Here is a 23,848-nt window from a genome sequence, read left to right as displayed (position 1 = left end):
AAGCGACTTTTGGATCTTGCTCGAGGCTTTGTAGCATGCAGGGATGTAAGGATGCCGTATGATTATTCAATATGGGGTTTATTAAAGTAATAAATACAGATATAACTGGGAGGGTATATATGAGCCCCACCGGACTCTGCTCTGCTTTCTTTCAACTGTTCCCTCGGATTCCATTCCGCTTGTCACGGACTGCTAAGATGTGCCTCACGCGGCAAGAATCCTGCTGAGATTCTCAGCTTATCTTCTCAGCAGTGCCTGATACTACACATCTTCCCTTCTTCACAAAAGCAGTCACAAAAAAGTTCTGCTTTTACTCAAAGTCTTCTAAATAACGGGGTCTGCGACAATTCCTTCCCCATCTTGACTGGCGCAGACATCCTGTGGTATTGCTTGGCAAGGAAAACGTCAACATATTCTTTTCTCTCTCCCTCTCATCACCTCCGTCGCACTTCCATCGTCATTGATTATACTTGTACTCACTCCCCTATGCAGATCTTTATCACCATTCCTTATCACCATTCCTACATTTCACATCAGCAGTCCTCACCCCACACACGCTCTCCATATTCCATACCCTTCCATCTTCCACTCTTATGGCATGCTTAAAAACCTCTACTACTGGGTCTGGACCATTTGCACGGTCCACTTCAGAGGGCAGGCAGAAGTTTGATTCTAACTAACTCCCCCACCACCGGCATCGCATTCTTACTACATACAGATATCGATTTGTCATGAGCAAACTTGTTCTTCGACTGACTGCTCCTGATTTTCTCATAAACATGTTTTTTAAACTTACTCTCCACATTGGTCTCCTTCCCCAACCAAGACGGTACCAACTGCGTGTTTGCCTTTTGTCCCCTGCTAAACTCAAATGGATACATTCCTGTTGTACAATGAGTGAAACGTTGTGCAACAATGGCCTCTCTTACAGCCTTCTCCCAATCCAACCCATTCGACCATGCCCATTGAATTGCTTCATTGAGTCCTTGAATAAAACGCTCAACTACACCATTTGTCTGAGGATGATAGATGGCACTACGTTTATGCGCAATAGAATTTTTTTTGCAATAAGCTTCCATCTCCTTCGAGCGAAACTGAGTGCCATTATCAGTGACAATGATTCCTGGAAATCCTTCTCTTTCATCAATTTCATCTAGAAAATCTGTACCTGTCCTAGCAGTAATGCAAGGTCTAATTATTACTTCCACCTACCTGGTTAGTAAATCAATCACAACCAAACAGAACTGTTTCCCATTGCTACATATCGGGCCCAAAACATCCATGCCCAATTCATCCCACGGCCTCTCAGGAACTTCCATCAACACCATAGGGTACCTTGCACTCATGCATACTTTGTCGCTCCTACTGCAAAGGATACAATCTCCATTTGATCTCTCAATCTGAATGTCACATCCTGGTCACCAATAGTCCTTTCTTATCCTCTGCTTTATCTTCACTATCCCTTGATGACCAAGGTCAATCAATCTTTGGCGCACACCTACTGGTGGAACCATTCCACTTTGCACATTTAGTTCATCCGCAACTTTCCAATAATCAAACCAAGCTCTTCAAATTTCGACTTCTTCAAAAAGCACTTCTCTTCAATTATTTGTCTCAGGTGTTTCATTGAGACATCTTGTGTCTCCGCTTCACATTCTTTTTGTGGTATAAGTACTGTTTCTATAGGTACCTTTTCTATACTGAGAACTACCTCTGAATCATTCTCAATACTATTATCCACTTCAGAAATGTTGGTAAGATGGGACAAACAGTCTGCGGCAATATTCTTAACTCCTGGCACATACTTTATTGTGCAATTGAACTCTTGTAACAAGGTTACCCATCTCCTAATTCGATTTGAAACCTTATGCAACCATTAGGCCATGATTATATGAACCAGCGGTTTATGATCTGTACGGAATTCTACTTCCATACCCCAGATAAAACTCCTACATTTATCTGCTGCCCCTTTAATGGCCAAAGTTGCCTTCTTTATTGCAGCATACGATTTGTCAGCCCCTTTAAGCAGTCTTGAGGCAAAAGCAATAAGAACTTCCTTCCCATCAACTTCTTGAGTGACAACAGCTCAAAGACCCAAACTGCTGGCATCAGTGGTAATTATGGTTTTTCTATTACCCTTAAAATTATTCAACGCCGGGGCTATGGCCAATGCAGCTTTAATGAATTTAAACTCCTCCTCACATTCTCTGCTCCATTCCAAAGACTTCTTCCCTTTAATAAGTTCATATAAAAGGAACAGTATGGAAGGCAAAATCACAAATAAACTAATATTCTGCCATCCCAATAAAAGTTCGAACTTCCTCCTTCCAAATTGGTCTGGGCATACACTTTATGGCGTCAGCCAATTGTTTCTTGGGTCATATACCTTCAGTTGAAATTACGTGCCCCAAGTATTCAAATATCCGATTTATTCATCTTGCACTTCTTTTTGCTTAAAGTCATTCCTGCTTCATCTAACTTCCTGTACACATATTCCAATTTCTCATTGTGTATTTTCAAATCATCTGCATATATCAAAATATCATCTTGGACACATTAAGCCTTCAACTCCTTCAAATAACTTGTGCATGATTTTCTGAAACACTGAAGAAGCAAAAACAAGTCTGAAATGCATTCTCTTATATTGATATAACCATCAGCTTTCTGGAATCCTGTTTGATCTGATGATAGGCCGATGCTAGATCTAAAGTAAAAAAATATCTTACTGGACCAATTGTGGATACTATTTCCTGAATGTTCGGAAGCGGATGTCTGTCCGGAACAACACATTTATTTAGTTCTCGCATATCCACGCATATTCTAAGCTTTCCTGTCTTTTTCCTAAGCATAACCAATGGCGAAACCCACTCACTGGCATCAGTGCTCTCCATGATTCCTTGATCTTCCAAGGCCTTTATTTCCTTCTTTACTTCCCCTTTCATTGATAAGGGAATTCCCCATAACTTTTGTGCTACAGGACAATGATCCCTCTTCATCTTATGAACGAATCCACGGAGGTATTCAATTTCTTCTCGAAATACTCATTACTTCTTTTATCAGATTTCATAACAATAATTTCCACTGACAACACCGAGTCATCAGCATTGGGTCTAACCTCACTCTAAGTTTACTTTGATATGTCCAACTTAACAAAGATGTTCTTCCTTCTTTAGTGACATACTTTCCCATTTGCCCCTGTCCTTAAATGTAAGTGTGCCCCAAAACCATCCTATGATGTCAATTTTCACTCCTCCGTATGCTCTGGGGTTGATAGCAACTTCATGCAATTATTCATGCTTGCCTTTGTCCCAAAGGTTTTGCGGTATGAGCGTATATTTGGCACCAGAATCAATCATCTGCATGTCTATTCAATCAAATGCACACTGTGCCTTTGGGACCCTCCATTTCTTCTTCAGTGTCATCATCCACTATCATGAAGATACATTCCTCTCCATCACTGAGGCCACTGCTCCCTATCCGATTTGTGGACATATTTCTGACTTTTACAAGCAGGGACAGGCCATCTCAACGCAGCACACAGCCAAGTGAGCCAGTGGTTGCGGAGCGCTGTTGCAGCAGGACAGCATCTCGAAAAGCTGCGCAGGGCGGTGGGGCTCTTTAAGCAAAATCCTCATCGCTACTTGTAGCATGCAGGGACGCTGTATGATTATTCAATATGGGGTTTATTAAAGTAATAAATACAGATATAACTGGGAGGGTATATATGAGCCCCACCGGACTCTGGCTCTGCTTTCTTTCAACTGTTCCCTTGGATTCCATTCCGCTTGTCACGGACTTTTACGACGTGCCTCATGCGGCAAGAACCCTGCTGAGATTCCCAGCTGATCTTCTCAGCAGTGCCTGATACTAGACGCTCCTAGAAACAATGCAACCAATGTTGTTCTCAGGTGACCGTGGTTCTTTCAAAGAAACTCACGATTTACCATTCGAAAAGAGACTATGACGACAGTCCTTGTACTATGCAGTCAAAATCTTTATTGCCGCAGTCTTCAACAGACTGCCTGAGGGGCAGGACACCCTGCGTGGTCCCTTGTACGTTTTGCATGCCTGTGGGCAGTGGAAGTCGGGGCTCAGCTGGACCCAAGTGATCGGTAAAAGATCAAGCACACACGGCTGAATCTCCTAGCTCACCTCACTGTAAGTGTGCCAGAGGTAACAAGACCAGCAAGAGGCAACAGCACCCCAGAGGTAGACAGAATGGACAGATTTTCAGCCACCAGGCTCCCCTACTGGTCTCAGCATGCACCGAGCACTCTGAAGCTGAGGCCTACAAAGCTAAAGTTAAGCTATTTTACTGGGATTTGCACCAGTCACTGCTGCCATGTGCATCACCTCCAGGTACACTGGAGGATCCAAATGAGGGATGAATGGGGAAATGGGTTTCTGGGAGAAGAGGGAAAGCAAGATAGTTTTGTTGTGTTCATGTGTGTAGACCAGAAGTATCCAGGTACCATGCATGGTTTTGTTCCTACGCTGTCTAGGTCAAGGGCATAGAGGTAATTGAGTCCACAAAACACTTGTCTGTCCATGGTTCCAGGATGCATTGGCAGGGGCAGTGGAATGCAAGTTGTTGTAGAGTTGACTGCATAGTGCAAGGACTGTCGTCATAGTCTCTTTTCAAATGGTAAATCGTGAGTTTCTTTGAAAGAACCACGGTCACCTGAGAACAACATTGGTTGCATTGTTTCTAGGAGAGTCTAAATCTGTGGTGAACAGTGGGATTACAAAAATCGCAAAGTGTCAGCGGCGTTGTTGGTTTGAGCATGGTGCGTCTGACAGATGTCCATGTTTGTTTAGTTTACGAAAAATTCAAATCTGAAAATTACGAATTCGAAATCGCAATAATCACTAACATTACCCGCAGCAAAATGCCACTTTTTCAAACTCGCTCCTCCTCTTACCATTTGGTGGCACACTTCGCTGTGTGCTGCAGGCTCCCTTTCTCCCTCCGACGCCAGTACCAATTCACTTCCGTGGATGGGAACATGACCCGCAGGGTCCTTTCCTTTTTAAAAAAAAGTTTGTTTGTCCCCCGCTTTCCTTTCTATGGAAGCGGGGGGCATCCCCAAACTCCTACAATGTCATTCATGAGGTGCAGGGGCACATTCACCACCCACGCTCTCCTTGATCGACATTGTGCTAATTTGGTAATTTTTCCAGTGCTGAATTCGGCCTTTTTGTCATTTCGTTTTTATTTTTCTCTGTATATTATATGGATACAATGTCAGAGTGGATGAAACGTATGATAGTGTTAGTGAGGGGAATCCAGAGTCCATTCATATCGTCCCTTCAGCTCTCCAAAGGGGAATAACATTAATGTACATGTTACACATGCATACTAGGCTGCACAAATGCAGATGATCGAGGAACCAGCAAATCTGTTGCAGATACAGCGGTGTGACGGTTAATCCTGATTGTGAAGCAGCCATAGGTGGATGGTTCACATGGCCAGATACGGGATTCCAGAAATGTTCATGGGTATAGTCAGGCACCCTTTCATGGCATGTCTGTGTGCAGGGGTCTGTGAACTGTTAGGACTCCTCGATGGTGGCGACATGCAGTGGGGTTGGGAGCCTTCTTGCCAGGGCATTCGCATGTGGTGCAGCAACATGAGGGATGTAGAGGGCTGCACATTGATTACTGTGTTCAGTGCGATTCCCTCACTAACCAATCCACAATCCAACTGCTCTGTGCTCTAGGGGAAGCTGAACTTGCTGGAAGTCTGAAGAATACATTAAGTTCCCTACTCCCTAGTACAATTAGGACCCGACTAGTATCCCCTACACCTCCTTAACGTACTAATACAGACCACACAAGCTTGTATTTGGAACATGGTACGCACCACTGGTTTATTAATACAAATGTGTTACCTTACAGGCGATTCAAACAGCCACTCATCCATGCCTTGCCGCACAGAACAATCATGCTTTACTTCTGGGTATTGCTTCCTTCCAGATATTCACTTGCGGATAGCGCTTCCTTTCCAGGAAGGACTTCAGTTTTCAATGCCCTATTAATTGGTGCAAAGCATTGACCAACCCCTCTACAGCACAACTGCCCATCAGGGTCAGAGAACCGTTTCTTATCCCCCTCCCCCCACTGAGGTCCTGCATCTTTGCCTTTTCTGGCAGTCCCAGGGAATTTCTGGCAGCCGACTGCCACTTTCATACTTGCTGAATATTCCTGTAAAGCAACCACATTGGTCTACTGACACCTGAAAGGAAGCCAGAGAGCCCCCCCCCATGTCTGTAGGCCCCATTTAATTTCAACTATCAAGCTCATTCTCAAGCGCTCCCCATTTGTTTATAAGGAGGATATGTACAAGCCACTTCAAAGAAGTGAACCCCATCCGCTGTAAACTGTCCCTACTTCCTTTCCTTAATGCGGCTGTGCCTCACAAACCACATCAGGTCCCTGATGGCAGTGACATTTCCCACTGTGCAGTGAACCCTGCAGTGCAACTGCTTTATGGCTTGCAGACACTACAGGATCCCTTGTGGGGATTTCAAGTGGCGATCAGTTGCACCCACTCAATGATGGTCCATTCAAATATAGTTTGCTCACCAACTGGCTGTGCAAGTGCATTTTCCTACATACTTTTAAAATATCCATACCAGAAGCATAGATCTCTCAAGAGTCTAAAGGAAGGGTGACATGCAGTACTAGCAGCAGTGTCAGTATTTTTGATCCACCCCTGCATGCTGGTCAATGCTATGGGGGCCATAGGAGTCTCAAAGCCCTGGTAAAATTTAAATTCCTAAACTAGGTTGGGTGCTTTTACAAGGTGTACATTTAGGTAAGGTCAGCCATAACTGGGTCCCAGCATCAAAGGCGTTTCTGCATTATCAGACCACCTACAAAGCTCTGGAACACAAGTGTGGAACCGCTATCACTACTCTTATCCAAGATCCACACCCACGCCCCAGCATAATGAGACTTTAACGCTTGTCACACAAATATACACAAGAAAACGCTAAATATTTTAGCCAGACTGAAAAAGTTAACCACTGTAGCCATCATCCAACAAAAAAAAAAAAGTGGACTCCAGCATTATGGGATCTGCATAGGACACAGCTGCAGGCTTTGAGTGGTGTTGCTAAGAGGAAAAGTGGGCTCTCTGCCCCCCCACCCCCACCCATCTCAGTGCATAAGAACTGTCTCACAGAGTCTGGCCTCTACCTTAAGACATACAGAGAAGTTTGTAAAGGGTAAACCAGCATGTCTAAGGTCAGTATTTGAGACCAAAAACTGAAAGCAAATAATTACCTTTGGCGATATCAAGGTGCATGGGTATTTAGAATATCACCATGGCAGAAGAACCAGATGTTTTCTTTTGACATCACATATGCCTTTTAAAAAATTAAAAACAACTTAAGGCCGATATAAAGTTTTACAGCATTATGAAGGTATTAAGTTACAATGGGACAGTTTGTGACGTTAAGAAGCCTTGCAGAAGAATGTGTTTATGACTTCCCCCGATTTAATGGACAGAAGCATGTTCTATGAAATCACAAAGTTCAAAAGACACTATGGCATTTAATGACATTACAAGGAGGGATATTTCTGAATTAATCAAAATGCAAAAGAAAGAAAAAAATCTTTTAGTGCCAAAAATGTATCCAAGTCCTCTAGGCATTGTGAGGAGCCAGGAATGAGACATGGACACAGGTGTTCATGGTTTTGGCCATAAACTTGTTTTGACAAAACAAAAAGGTGATTTGGAAATGCCTCTCTGTACCTACACTAAAATGTGTTTCCCACCTTCAAAGAAAACTAAGGCTTGGTCGAATGTCAGAATGTGCAAAGCAAAACGTCTTCTGTCCAAAATACTATTCTGGCCCTCACATTCTAAAAAACAACTCTAAGGTGAAAGGGAAAGGGAAAATGTATTTGGCTTTGAGAAGTGCCAAATGTACAAAAAGGAAAAAGGTGCAACTCCAAAATAAATGTTTCAGAAGGATAGAGTTTGTCATTCCAGAGGATAGTCCAGAGGATAGTTTCCTTCCCCTGGATTTCTCTACACTCTGTTTTATACTTACAAGAATATTAGTTCCTTAAGTTTCTCTTGTTCAACAACACAACTGATACACCAAACAATTTGGCTGTTATAATGTATCTTGGTAGGATACCTGGTGTACTACTCCCTTCAGGCTTTCACTCCTCTTCAATAAGTCTTAGCACAACCTTTTGCTAGAACAGATATATCCTTCTCAGGATCTCTTTAGGTAATGTATTTCATATACACTGTTCATCTTGTCCTTGCCTGGTGTGCTTCCCTACCAGGGCTTTCTAATATAAAACACACTTGCAACTGCCTGGCGTGGAGGGTCAGTAACGCAAGGCAGACAACTACTTGAGTATTCTCAGAATTGAGCATTTTATTAAAAGTTAAAGGTGCAAATAAATCCTCACTAAATCTAGTCTATCAGGGAGTTACCTACCTAGTCTAAGAACTAAGGGCACCACTCCTAATCAACAAAACTGGCCCTCACACTAAACAACAAAACATTAAGGTAAATCATATATAACATAAATGAGTGAATATCAGACAACCAGCATTCAGATGATCGTCACCTGTCCTGGGTGAATCCATTCCCCAGGATTGTTCAGAGTCAATTTTCCCCAAATGTTTAAAAAAGAAAAGTCTTGAACCAATTCTTTTAAATTAAAAATGAAACAAAAGTACACCAAACAAAAATCCACTGGTAACGGTTATCCAGCCTTAGGTTGAAAAGTTACCCTTCCAAACCTAGCCAAGAAAAAAAGCACCAATGGTAATCCTGGATATCCTCTTTCCAAGATGGTTTGTCACAGTTCAGAGAATATATGAACGATTCCTTCTTCAACAAATTTCCAAGTATGTATAACCTCTGCAATGTCTTTGGTATAATTGTCAGGATGCTTAGGGAGTTGCTTTCCTCTTGACAACCACCCTTCTACTACTGTTACTGATGAAATAGACTCCTTGACTCCACAGTGAACCAATACTTTAACCACCTCAAATTTAATATCCACTGACAGAATTATACATAACCACAGTTCAGTTTGGTAAAATCAGCTCGAAATTTGGAAGTGCAAGAAGAGCTGAACCCAAATATTGGTCATCTCGAAAACAGCACAGCACAATGAGTCACATAATCGCCTGGCAATTTGTAATCTTTATTGGAATCCTGTTGGTATCAATGACACTTTGTTCATTGAGACAGTGCTTTCTACAATAGACAATCTACAATTTCGATACACAAACTTGCAATTTATTATCTGTGAGGTTCTGAACATTATCTTTTTAAGGAACTGGTCCCCCCCAGATGCTTCCCAAGAAAGACCAACTCTGGGTTAAGGAATTACAGGCGAATTACAGGCGAGGTCTATTTTTCTTATAAATGGACATCTTCCTGAAGATAAACCTCCAACTCATACTTGACAAAAGGGGCACTAGCTTGCATTCTTGGATTACATCTTTTCTTTCCTCAAAAAGTGGTCATTGTTTGATGGCATTAACCTGGAAAGGCAATCAGTTAGCTTGACTTTGAATACATTCTCGACTTTAAATCTAACCAACGGGAAAAATAGGCTCCGAATACATTCTTTAGATGTCCTGGTGATTATGGCAAACTTCCTAAAATGCCCTAAAATCGGCACTGATAGATTGGACTATGATTGGGTGTTGATCCCTTATAGCGTTGCTGACCCTAAAAGACCTAAAACTGCCTCCATCACAGCCCATGTTTACAACGCTGAACTAGTAGAGCAGAGGGAAAAATATCGTACAGATCTAAGAAAATGTAAATTTTGCCCTTCGATAGATCAGCCTCTATTAAAAAAAAAGCAGAAATATAAAAACTGGCTGCTAATGTCCAAGGCGCAACGCCTCCAATTGGATGCGGAGATGATGCTCAGAATATTGGCCAAACAAAATAGTTGTGAATTATGGTCTCTACTGAATGGCCAACATAGTATATATCCCCAAAAATAACCTCAGCAGTTCCTGAAGCAGAATGGGTTACACACTTTCCTGCTCTCTATGCAAAGAGAACAAATTGGTAGGAGCCCCTGGACAATCTCATAAGAACTAAATGCAACATCAAATGAGACAGAGATGACATTTTGACTTAAACAACTTAATTCGTCTCGAACTCTGGGACCAGACCATGTATCTAATAGCACATTAAAATTTCATCCGGAAGCCTGGGCAGATTTTTGTGCTTCACTCTTCACAACGATAATGGAAACTAATAAAATTCCACTCTGGTGGAAAATGCGGTCCTGATCCCAATTTTTAAACATGGAGATAGTGCAACCCCAACTAACTACCGCCCAATTGCTCTACTGGACCCGTTTGGAAAACCTTTTGCTTCCATTCTTCTCCGTCGATTATCTTCCTGGTCGAAGAAGAACAAAAGAGACCCTTGGCAGACCGGGCTTGTTAAAGGAGCAGGAACTGACCACCTCATTTTACTCAATCTACTAAAACTAGAAGCCCTTGGATCTAAAACAAGAATATACACAGTGTTCATCGACTGCAATAAAAGGCGTTTGATAGTGTCAACCGTGGAAAATTCTGGTACAAATTACAGATGTGGAACTGTCCACCGGACCTCTTCACTGCAATACAGGCTCTATATAAAGCCACATCGGTTCAGGACAGGCTCTCGGGGAGAGAACAAATACTTGTTCTTGGTGTTACAAGGTTCAATCTTCAAAAGAGCTTCAGATTTAGGCACTCGCGTCTACTCTAAGAATTTAAACTTTAAAGAACCGTAAATAATTGTAGTCCCACTTTTAAACACAGATATGCTTTGACTCAGTCAGGAACTATGATGTAATAAGTCTTGTAACCATTTGTGAAAGTCAGTTTTAGGATGCTGAGCGATTTGAAAAACATTATTAAGCATTCCCCTTCTTAATTGGAGACAAGCAACCACTTCAGTAACGTTAAACAGTTTGACAATGGAAGAAATGAAAGCTTTTCGTTATAAGCGATGCATTTCCATTGTCCTTGGGACTCTTCACAATGACAAACTGCTTTCTACTTGCTCCCACTCTTACGCACGTTAATATAGAGCTGGTAACAGTTACCAGCAAGGTTTCCAGAGAACCTGAACATTTAGCTTCACTCATCGGCTCAGGAACACTGTGGTTGCAGGCGTCTTCCACTTTCTGACTTCTCCTTCTGCTACCAGTTTAGGTACACTTGGGAGCCACACCCCTCTGCTGCATGGGTGTCTCTCCAGGCCAGCTTTATCTACGGGGAGTCTCCTTCACTCACCTGTCACTCGGCTTGCTTCCTTACACGGACCTCGGGTTACAGTACGGTCATAGCTCTGAAATCACAGCCATTAGGCGCACCTGGGAAGACCTTCCATCTTCGCATGTCTCTCTCAGTGTAGCCGCGCCCAGACAGGGTTTGTGAACACAGGACCCTCTCAGAACTTGCAGGTGAAATCGCTTTCCTCGTGTTCCAGAGCCCCTTAAGTGAACACACTTTCCTCATGAACTGCCAGCCTTGTGCTCCTGTCCTGATACTACTGCCAGCCTCCCAGCTCCGGCTTCATCTATCTTCACCCTCCTGCTGCACCCTGGTATACCTCTTAGGCGAGGCAATTGATTTCACGTGTAGGTCATTGTCAATTGCCTGACCTTGGCAAAGGCTGTTAGGCCTACTTTCTTGTCCTCTACTTTTGCATGCCCCTTCAGCCCTCCTCCTCATCTAAGCCCTTGGGGGATTCTGGGACACGTAGCTCACTTTCTTAAAGTGAGATTGTTCTACTTCTGGTCTATTTTTAAGGGTAGATTTAATTCCTTTACCACTTTTAACAGAGGGTTTATAGGTTTTAATGACATTAAAGGCAGATGGTGTAGAGCAGGCAGTACTCAGACTATTCCTTTAGTCCACACTACTGATAAGAGGTTCATCAGCCACTTTTACTCCCTACAAATAGGCAAATAATCCCCAAAAATAAAAATAGGGAGTAAAAATAGGGAGTAAAAATACTCCCAAAAAAATTATAATAATCAAAATAAAATATTTCGGAAAGAGACACGTATAGCCTTGTGCCCCTACTTGCTCTCCCATACAGCTCTGTGTATATGTTTGGACCAGTAGTGCCCATAGTACCACAGGAATGAACTACCATTATTACTGCATGATTGGAAGAAGTAAACAAGTATCTTCTAGTGTGCATGAATAACTAGGTGCAAAGAAATTATTATAACAACATTTCCGTTTTCCAGTTAAAACATTTTTATTAACTTGAAAAATACTCTCATTGGGAATTTGATGTACATTTTTACTCCCTAAAAATAATTTTACTCCCAACTTTAAAAAAATAAGGAGTCAAATACTCCCACTTCCAAAACTTATCTGGAGCACTGCTTGTACTTGTAGTGTACCTCTTTTTATTGAGGAGGGCTTTTGATTTTAGGGGTAAAATAAATGTGTTATTTTGGTGTAATAGGTTTGGATGTTATAACCGTAGGTTTTACCACCTTAGTTTTACCAGGAGTTTGAGAGATGATATGACAGTAAGCCATTCCCTCTTCTGGCATAGTGGCAAGAGTATCCCTTTCAGAGGATAAATACTGCGTCTCAACCCACAGAATCTCCTCACCACCCTGGGCACTGTCTCCACCCAGTTGATCATCCTGTCACACTCCACCCCCAGGGTTGGGATCAGGAAGCATCTTCCCTCTCCTGGCCACCTCGGAGGAGACTCTAGGCAGGATTTTAGTGAGGGATCTGCAGGATTCATCACACTGTTACACTCTCCTGCCACGGTTTTCTTATATGAATACACTTGCAACTGCCTGGTATACTCTCCTAACAGGGCTTTCCTCTTGTGACTTAAATATGCCTATTATGTTCTCTGCCAGGGCTTCTCTCATATGTATATGGCATGCACTTACAAACTTGAAAGTCTCCTGTATTTACTTTGTTCTGTTTCTTCAAGTGCCTGTCACTTACTCATTCTTTCTTATATATTCCATTTGCCGTTTTTTGCCTTCAGCACGGTTGTCAAAAGTCGCTGGTGTCCCCACTTCCCTTGGGGGACTCACCAGCTCTTGATAGCACATGCAGATTCTTCTGTGGCATGCCTGTGGTGGATCTTTAGCCTTTGGCACTCTTCCGCTGCCTCTGGCCAGTCGCTTCTGTGTCTCCCGTGGCTCCCACTCATCTGCGTCTCTCCAGGCTCGGGTGGTGTGGAGGCTGCTTCACGGAACCGGCAAACGCTCTGGAGCCTTTCTTCTGCTTCAGGCGTCCATGCAGTGTACCAGCTCTCCTCTGTCTCTTTGGTGAGCCAGTTGGCACCACAGACCTTGCACCAGCACCGCAGTCCCTCGTACAACACAGAGGGCTCAGGTTCTCTTGCCATAGTCTGATTGTGAGCTGGTTTGCTGGTTTATCTCTCCAGGCATCAGACACATTCTTGCAACAACTAGAGCACAGGACCTCCATTAATCCTCATTACTCTTCTTTGTCACAGTACTTTAGCATTTAGGGAAATAGAAGTCTGTTTTGAATAACTTGTATGGCAAGTCTGGGACAGTGTTCTCAATGATCTTGAAAAGCAGGTCAGTTCTTGATGACTTGAACGCAGAATATGGGAAGGTATTGTCATGGGTCTTCCTAGGTGGGTGGGGGGGAAAGGGGTTATGACAATATGCCATGGGGATGGGATGGGGGAATGAATGGGGTATCCTCAAAAGAAAGAGCGGGTTACCATGTCTTGTCCAATTAAGTCATGCCACTCCCTTGAGGGTTGCCTCCCCCCATGTGATGTTCCCTCAAATAGCCAGCCACCCCAAAGGTCAGGATCAGGTAGTGGCTGCAGTCTCCTGGCAACATGGGGAGATGTCACTGGTGGGAAAGGAGGATGACACCATAGGATTCGTCACAGCATACAAAGGATATCCAGCTTAGGCATCACAGAAAAGGGAAAACCAAGTAGGGGCAACTTACATGAATGGCACTGTTTGGTCCAGCATCCCAATCCCCACTACTTGTGACTCCACACACTCCATTTTCAAACCCACCTGCAATCCCTACCACCTTTCAGCTCTTCGCATTGGGGCCCTGAGCACCCCTCACCACACACTCCACCCTTTTTTCCAATTTGCATTTCAAGCACAGAATGCAGCCACTGTGCTTGATAGCCAGTGTGGGTGTCCTTCCATGGGGGATATCCCTTTTTTTTCTTCTTAAGGGGACGGTGTGTTCTTTGACCAAGAAATCCCTCTTGACCCCAGTGTTTTTATTTTTTGGGATGGAATCGCAGCCTGCACAATTATGATGCACTCCCCACTACTAAGGTAACCAGGCCTGTGTATCACACTGTGTGCTCAATCCCCAGAATCACACACTCAGAGCACAGAAGCACACGCATCCACCGCTCCAGCACACCAGGCGACAGCATATACTTCCCTCTCAACTCCTCTCATGAAACGCTCCCAAACCAAATACTGCCCCTCATAATAATCTCACTGTCCACTGTGCAGCAAGCCATGGACATTGTAGACAAAATCACCTCACACAGTCTAAATGCAATTGTCATCATTGCAAAGTTGCCTTGCCACTCCAACTGCACCCGCAGGCAACATCATTCAGCAGATTTGCCACATTGCATGTCGGACATGTTAACTCCTAATCCAATCATACGCCCTATACTGCATATATTCTACATCGCAGTCAACCGCCAATAGATCTAAAGATCCCTTCACACCCAGGATCCACCAATCCCTTCATGACCAAATCACCAACACCCTGCCCATGACAAACGGCAACTCAAACATCTGAGTTTGAGAGCGCAAACAGCCAGGGGTCAAGTCGTCCGCATCAGGGAGATGCAATACAGTGATGCAGCCAGCCAGGAAAACGATTCAAAATGTGCAGCTTTAATTGGGAAGCAGTGGCAAGAGTTCAAGAAGCAAGGCAAAGGCCTGATTAGGAAAGTAGTGAGAACCATCAAAGGGTCAGCAACCAAGATGATATTCCTTTGGGTACAGGGTTGGGTTCTGTGGTGTGAACCGGGAACGTGAGTGCTGCAGACTGTTGCTGGGTTCGGGTTTGTGATACAGACTGCTTTAGGATTGAGGTGTGAGTGGCCTGGAGATTCTGATAGCAGGTGCTCACACTACCAAAAAAAAAAATACTTGAACAAGCAGCAGGTCATTAGCTCAACCCACAACAAAGGAAGAAACACTGCAACCCTCATTTTCATCCTAATGCCGCTAGAGGAACCTCTAATCCCGATACCACCGGACTAGACAGATTCACTGCCATTCATTCCACATTATTATGCACCACCTTGCTACAAAGGTCAACCAAAACCCATCAAAAGTAATCCTGCCAATTTAAAAAAACGCCACAAGAACTTATGGGATTGCCATAAAGCGACCATCCGAACTCATAAATCAAGAGCTGAAACACACCCAGAACACACCCATGCAGCCCCTGTTAAGCTCCTAACATCAAACCCCAAACAATGAGCACCATAGCGTACACAGACAAGAACATTCAGATGGTAATTCAACCAATCGCAAAAGAGAAACGCACTTTTTGCAAAAGCCAAGCCCAAAAAGACCTCAGAGAACTGAAAACTTCTGTTCCATAAGATACAGAACAATCACCTTCTTTTAAAGCCACATATCAGCCAGCAGAAGCAACGCCCTCTTATAGGCAACAAATATGATGTATGGATATCATTTAACTGTAGAACTACTCATCATCCATCTTGTTGTGTTTTCATCCTTGCAACTCCTATGACTACATAAGGTTAGGATATATTCGCCTGTTGAATAGATGCATAGGAATATAGCATAATAGTTTGCACTGCTTTTATTATCATTAATGCTACATTTACAAAATGTTAAGAATGTATTCGGATAATACAATTGATATACACTTTTTATGCATCAATATGTTTGAGAGGAAATTCATGAACCACTCCCAGATGCTAAAATACACTGCTCCAGTATCAACACAAGCGGAGAACACATTAATAACAGCAAATTAACACATATCCTGGTCATCCTTTCATGGGAAGCACCGACTGGTAGACATACAAATCACTCTCAAACGGCCTGTTGAAACAAAAACAATCTTATAGATCTAATAGCTAGAGCCTACACTAACGGCATAATCCACTTCACCATCATGAAAACCATCTCTGATTATGTTCTCCTCCCATTTCTGGACATGGTCAGTAAGCTAAACAAATGCAACTTACCCAAAGCACTGACGTTTGAACACATCCGTTCCCATAATGAACAAAAACTAACCTGGAACCAGACCACATAGCACACTGTAGGCTCGACATGCGCTTAAGTCTTCCAAAGAAAAGAAAGATTTACCTGTACACTTTTTATATCAGAACAAACACCAACGTCTTTAAGACTAGCAATCCGGTTTTGGGCCTCCCAGAATCAGAGATTTCAACCATTCAAATGGTCGAGGACGCTCTTCACATCCCAGAAATCCAGGGTCTCTACAGCTCGAGCCTACTGGTGATCCATCATCTGCCTTCAACACGGCCAACCAGGCTGCAATCTGAACAGCCTCCCAACATGCATAGTATTCAACAACCGTCAAGGATTCAGTGGTTTGCTTTGTGCCGTTGCAGTCAGTTTGTTTAAATTAACTTTGGGTACTGGCTTGTAGGTTGCGGTGGCACCACGTGTGTGGAACCCTGCAGGATTCAGACAGACCGTTGCAGCAGCAAACTGTTCACAGCACCCGTGGCTATCTTGTTTGTGGGGGGCCTTTTTTTACTGAGTAAACCTGAAGATGCTTTCCTCGTGCCCTTCAATGCCACGCTGATGAGGAGCTACGAGCTGCACAGAGGTGCTCATAGCCAGATGTTGACAGCGACCCAGAACAGAGCCCGGAGAGGGCTGCTGCTGCCAGGGTAAACCTATCGTATGCCAACCACACGTCACTGGTCCCCAATACCTGGGGGTTCCCTCCAGCTCCAAAAAAGAGGGGGAGGTGGTCTTGTGCAGCGCAAAGTGTACCCGTTCATAATCCTCGCATCTCTGAGCAAAGGTGCACGCCCGCACAACAGCCAGCTAAAAGTAAAAGGAGACTGTGTATGGCCTATATTCCACCTCACAGCTCGAGAATTTCTCACATCTGAGCACCCTAAAAACTTACCAATTCATAAAATATAGACTATACACCTTTATGAAACCCCAAGCATACCTGTATCTCTGCCCCACTAAAAGGCTCAGACGTGTTATTATCCTGTTCAGACTGGAACAACTGCCCACCTTGAGCAATCTGGGAGGCAGGAAAAATATCCCTGCCAAAGAGCAAGTCTGTAGCCTGTGCAAATCTTTAGAATGCTTAGAGACAGCCAAACATCTCTTAACGGAATGTCAGACATTAAATCACACAATAGTATTATATCTTGGTGAATTTGCTCACAATCCTCAAACCATCTGTGAAACATAATTTTGGCTGTATTGCACGAACACCTGCAACATGCATTTGTTTATTGCACTATATAATGTCTGGCAACAGATTGAAGTGCGTCTAGGCTTGTTGATCTGATTTATCTGTCAATGGTGATGTCTAAATTAGACATGACACTCTGTGATTGGGAGTAGGCTTCTCGCTAATTCTTTGTTTCCATATGACTCTGATACAAGTAGTCTTTTGTAAAGATGTTTTTGTTATTACGGTATGACGTTAGCCAGGATAGAATCTTGGAAAAGATAGTAATATATGTATTTTAACATGATGTATTTTTATTGTTATTTGTGCATGTAAGTACTTTTAATTCACATTTTCCTTTTTTCATTGTGTATAACATCTGTTGATGATTTGTGTTTCCTGATCTGTTATTAATGTATGTAATCTGTTTTATGTGTAAAGTTTGAATTTATTTTCAATCTATATCACATTAAAGAATTATTATAGTGTCACTAGGCAACATAACACACCAAGCTGCAGCAAGCCAACTTCATGGGAACTACCCAGCCTCAGAGGAAATGGCAGTCAGAGTCCTCTCAGGCGGAGCAGGCCATGCAGGGTTCGAAATTGAGGCGAGTTGGGAACTATTTAGCTCCTGCTTGTGACCTAGAAGAACCTGGTTAGCTTGACACCAACTGCTGCAAGAAGCTACTTTTGGCTACGCAGGACAACTGATGCCAAACACACCTTCGTGAATTTAAATGTATGCGTTTGGAACAATCTATAAATACACATTTACACACATCTATACAATATTTTAAAGAATAAAGAGTTATAAATAATGGACGAAGTGATAGGTTTACATATTCTGTGGTAGTTAGATTTGCTGAACGCCATGTACTGGTTTCTGCTTCCACAGTTGCAGCCTCTGGTAACTGGTTAATGCTGGACACCCAGGAGCTGCTTTTAGCTCCTGCTTATCAAATCTTAATTCCGACCCCTGCGATGTCAAAACAATTACAGAAAGAGTTATCTGTGCTTTTTATATTAATTCATTATTTTAACTTCTATTAAACACTGTAACAAGGCAAGTATGCTGGCTTTGTCAAGCGGTGATCGGAACCCATCTCACCTGGGCAAAGTAGGCCTACCAGGGAGACATTTAGAACCATTTCTTCCTCTAAGGACAACAGTGGAAGTTGAGAAGGACCCAGTTTCTATCCCCCCCCACCTTATGCTAGCATGCAGTTATGCAGTACCCATTTGATTGACACTAAGCCTCATGCACAAAATACTCGCCAGGTGCTCTCAGTTCCTTTTAGAGGCAACAAACCTGGTAGGAGCCCAAGCAAGCAGCACCAAAGTCCTCGAGCCCCACACGTGGTCCTCAACCAATCATCAGAGGCCTCGAACCTAAAAAAGGTACAAGCAACCCATCAGCATCAAGCGCTACCGGAGTCCCGCTACTGAAAGAAAAGATCCCACAGGGAGAGCGGGAGTTGGCAGATCAGGAACTACGCAGCAGCGAGAGAAGCCGTGCAACCCACGCCAGCGCTGGCAGGAACACACCTCAGCTGGCGGTTAATTCCCTAGACCCTATACCACCAATGATTTGGCCTTGACCCACTGACTATACTTACCAGAAGGGAGCCCTGAACAAAAGCACTGTAAAATGGGCATTGAAAACCTGGGACCGCCATCATTATTCCGCAACAGGCACATGCAGAGAAAAGGGACAGGGTTTAGTCCGCTATTTATACTGATTTTTTCACACCCCAGTGGGAAAGACAGGACAATATTAGACACTGGGAAGGAAAAACCAACGGCAGGGGTGGCAGGATAGGTTTCGGCAGGTGGGGAGGTGGCGCATAAAAAGAGGAAGCAGGAAGGTATTGGTTGCTTGGGTCAGGTCACAGGAAGTGTAGATGTCAAACCAAGAGACCAGCAGGACAAAGGAAGGATCGGGGAATGCAGAGGCAATTCTCCTAAACTGTCTCAGCGTAGAAGGATGCAGTGTCTTTGAAACTCTACTGCCAATAACCATCAGAGATCGGGACGCTGGTGCTCGAGACATCTTCCAACCTGCAGAATTATGTTTAGAGGAGTTATCGGGTCCAAAGAAGAACATCCTCCCAGAGAGACATTTGCTCTTAAAGCGCAACATGGGAACAAACTAAAGGCTGACATCATACGTGGCTGCCCTACGTATTCTAGCCAAAGAATTAGAGTTCATCCTCTTAACAGAAAGCCCAACTAGAGACCAAATTGTGCATCATTGCAATAGCAAGACACTGCAGGAAAAGCTACTTCTAGTAAAGGATCTTTCACTGTAACAAGCCATCGATATGACTTACATGGCTGAGTAGACAGACGAGTACACCAAAACTATCTTGGGGACTGAAGAGGGGCAGGTAGGAGGTTGGAATAGTAGGTCTGAAGAATCCCACAAAACTTAACTGAAAGGCCCCAGCATGAATGACACCCACGTGGAGAGGTGAACACACAACAACATCTGAAAAAAAAGGTATGCATATTTTGCATGAGGTAGCATAGAACACGTGACCACACCCGAGGAGTCACATGTCACAAATGTGGAAATGGAGGTCACATTGTGCATGCGTGTATCTCCAAGCCTGTCTCCATTAGATATCTTGACGATAGAGTGCAACTTCTAACAGAGTTGAGTAACCTTCTCATTGCCACATTGTGCAAAGTGTCATTCGAGTTGTTAATGCAAGGGTGTCGCCGCCAGTGACGTTGCCAGGAATCAAATTTGGAGGGGCCAGAGGGGGCCAAAGACAAAAGTAGGGGGGGCACAGACAAAAGTAAGGGGAGAACATGATCACTGCTTGTCTTAGGCGGGGGGGGGCGCACATGGTTTCACAGGGGGGGGGGCCCAGTGCCCCCCATCGCCCCCTAGCGACACCACTGGTCGCCGCGCATTTGGCCAACTGCGAAGTGCAGAGAGCAGGAGGAAAAAAAAGCAGGTTACAATCAAGTAAAAGCCTACAAATGGTACATTCGGCAAATTCTGAAACACTTGGGTTGATAAATGATGGTGGGTGCATGCATCCAGCTATCATGAATTGGTTACATTCACTTTCTCACTTTCAAAAAGCATGCACCAAACACCAGCCAACATTCCAAAATTACGAAAAGAAGTCATTCTTTACAAAAACAAAACAAATATATAGTTGTTAATTTTCCCATTATTGAGTGATGCTGCAACCCAGCAGGATGGTGTTCATAATGAAAGGAGGAGCAAACCCAAAAACAAAAACGTATAGGAGTTGTAGTGTAAAATAATGTCCTATAGGAAACAATGGAACGAAGTCTGCAAGCTGACCTGTGCTTGTGATTAAAAAGCCAAGTAAGTCCCAATTTCTACCCACAGGTGCAGAGATGGTGGCAACCACCCCAGGTGACACCAAAGAAGACCCTCCTCCATAAAGAGATCCAGGGACAGGTTCCAGACCCAGCAGCCCCAGGATAGAATGCAACTAAGCAGGACGCCTGTAGTGATCCATCAGGGACAATGGGGACACGTGAGGGATAGTATCAGGTACACCACATCAACCCAGGACCCACTGGTAACTAATTGCAGTGATGATTCACGTAAACCCCATTCCAAGAAGGTAGATCAACCACTCCTTTTACATAACGAGTTGAGGGATCAGTCACCAGGGATTTGAAATGTGAGCCAAAACTACCCCGATGGCTCAAAAGAACAATGGTCCTTCACAGGAGTGGCATCCACCATCAATGGAATCGGCAACAAAGATGGCTCCTGGATGACGGAGGAACCTTCATGAAAGAAACCCCTCTCACCCAATACCTTCTGGACTACAAAAGTGGCAACCTAGGATGGCCCAGAGAAGCAGATGTCTCGGGCTGTTCAGGTCCAAACATCATTCGAGGCAGTGGCAGCTTCCAGCACTAAGGTGTTGACCCTGATGATAAACTGTAGGAGACACTGGTAAAAATGGCCCTGAAAATTGTCCCAGGATGGAAGGCCTGGTCCATGCAGACGGAGAGTTCCAGGATCAGGACGGGGTAGACAGACTCTGGAAAGACACCCAGCACCTGAAGCACCAGAAAATGTAAACCAGAGCACACGCAAGAGATACCAGTACCACCAGCATGGCCAGACTTGGTCTCAAAATCAGCTACAACAGTTTTTGGCAACAATATCTCCAGCAGGTTAGCCAACCGCCTCACACGCCAGAATTCCAGCAGCACTAAGTGCAGAAATAGGCCCGCCCACCCCAAACCCCGATATGTACCTTCAAACACAGTGGATGGTCTCAAACCAGACCACCCATTAGGGGATTTAAAACCAAGGTTGCAATAGCCAGACAACCAGGTTGACCCCAAAAACTGCCTAACACCTAGCCTCCACACCACAGGCAATGTAGTGTCGTTCCCAATGACAGGAACTGGTCTATACCACTACAAACCACTATAAAGGGTCCATGTTGGGCACAACACCCATTTTAGGCCTTGCTCGTGGTTTCTCTGCATCTAGGAAGCTGCTAAAGCATAATGGCCAAAAGCAGGACTTAAAACATAAGTACCACAATGTCTACCATTAAAGTACATTGGGTTACTAAAGGCGAAAATTCTGCTCGCACCCCTGGTGAAGTCAAAGCCAAACATCAGCCGCCACCAGCCTACCCCCTAAAACCAATGGCGGGTGATCTAATCACTGTAGGGTCTGGGGGGTGGCTAAGAAGCAAATGTGGGCCTGGGGGCCTTATGGGTGACCCAGGATCATATACTATTAAAGTAGAGACAGGGGGACTTCAGCAAAAGAATCAAGAAATATGACCAAATAAAATTGTGTGACGAGAACCACCTTACTTCATAACCCCACTAAGCACATACAGATTCAAACAAAATGTCTTTCGTACAGGCCTCAACCATGTTCTAAAGCATAATGGCATTTTAGTATTCACCAGATACGTCACACAACGTGATGAAGAGGCATAACAGTAAAAACTGAAAAAGTGCTCTTTCAGTGTAGAAAGTGGTGACATAATTGTGCCATCTGATGAGCGACCTAGACATTAATCGGAAAGTAAGCCTTGTGGAATCTGGCAAACAAGTGACAAGTCCACGCGATAAAGACAACATGCGGCCTACTTAGGACACAGAGTATAACTCAAAATTAGTCAAACATTTTGCATAAAAAGGAATCCTGTTACGAGGCTTCCTAAAAATTAACAAAAACATGTCTGGTCAGAGGCGTAAACAGTAGTCTTCAACCAAATTAAAGATGACCAATCACAAGTCCCAACACTAGGGATGTTCAACCCGAGAGACCAAACCAATGCTTTCAACTGATGCAAGTAATGTAGGTCTGGGAGTGGCACCGAAGACAAAAAGTAACTGTGGCGTTCACCTACTGCACCTCACGAGGAGTAGAGAAGCCTTACTTCAAGGTAAGAAAAATAAGAGTTTGCCTGCCGGTGAGCGGTTGAGCATTTTAGGCTCTTCTTGCTATCGGGAGACCCCCTCCCCCCTTTTGCAGTCAAGACAGGCCACAAACCCTCCATCCATGCCTTGTCAATTGGAGGAAGCATATCCAACAAATACAGAATCACTAAACTGGCCCTGTTTTTGCAGGAATACAAAACGTAGTATCCATACCCGTTACAAAAAACAGTTTGCCACCCATTACAGACTTGTAGGCCGTCTGTGACTGTATGTATGGAACCCTGCTGGATTCCATACAGCGGTTGTGGTGGTGGACAGTGGCTAGTATCTGTTGCTATTCTGTGTGGGGGCCCTCCTTTACTGAATAAACCTGTAGAGACTCATGGATCGCTGCATGTCCCTAATCGCAACATTAACCCCTTAATGTGGAACCATCTTAAGTAGGATGGATCCATGCAGGATTCTGCAGTTCACCTGTGATGTTTACGATGAGATGGAACCTCTGGGGAGACTGCTCTTCAACCTTGGAGTTACCACTCACTAGTACACAAATGGTATTCAAGTTTCCCCAACAAGTCACCCCTACCAAGACATACAAAAGAAATACACAAGACATCCCCGGATGTAAGACAGAAAGCTAAACCTCAACACAACTACAATCAAATTTATTTTCATTGATAGTGACTGCAAGGAAGTCTAGATCCAAGATTGCAACCGATGCAAGCAGTTTCACACTCCAACTCTGTCAGCACCAACACATCTGCTTCATGAACAGTAAACCATCCTGAATTATTCGGTTGCTAAAAAAATTACAAGTTACTCACTGGAGTGACTAACGTACTCCTAGTTAATAGTCCCCTTTCCTCCATCCCGTATGGGCATCCTTCGCTAGGGACAGGGGGGTAACCTTTTTCACCAGAAAAAAAAATCTCTTTCCTTTTAAATTTAGTTGTGCGCGGGGGTGCTGCACCTGGAGCAGAC

At 43.9% G+C, this 23,848-nt stretch overlaps 1 protein-coding gene across 9 annotated transcripts in view; it reads right to left on the bottom strand.

Annotated features, from left to right (window-relative positions):
* Nucleotides 1–23,848, bottom strand: part of MYO9B (myosin IXB) — a 925,026-nt gene that overhangs the window by 410,081 nt on the left and 491,097 nt on the right. The gene's annotated exons all lie outside the window — the stretch shown is intronic.

This window comes from Ambystoma mexicanum, chromosome 1p (genome assembly GCF_040938575.1).
Source record: "Ambystoma mexicanum isolate Mex_15411 chromosome 1p, UKY_AmexF1_1, whole genome shotgun sequence".
NCBI lineage: Eukaryota > Metazoa > Chordata > Amphibia > Caudata > Ambystomatidae > Ambystoma > Ambystoma mexicanum.
The sequence above is the reverse complement of the archived record's forward strand: the minus strand, read 5'-3'. Positions and strand labels throughout refer to the sequence as shown.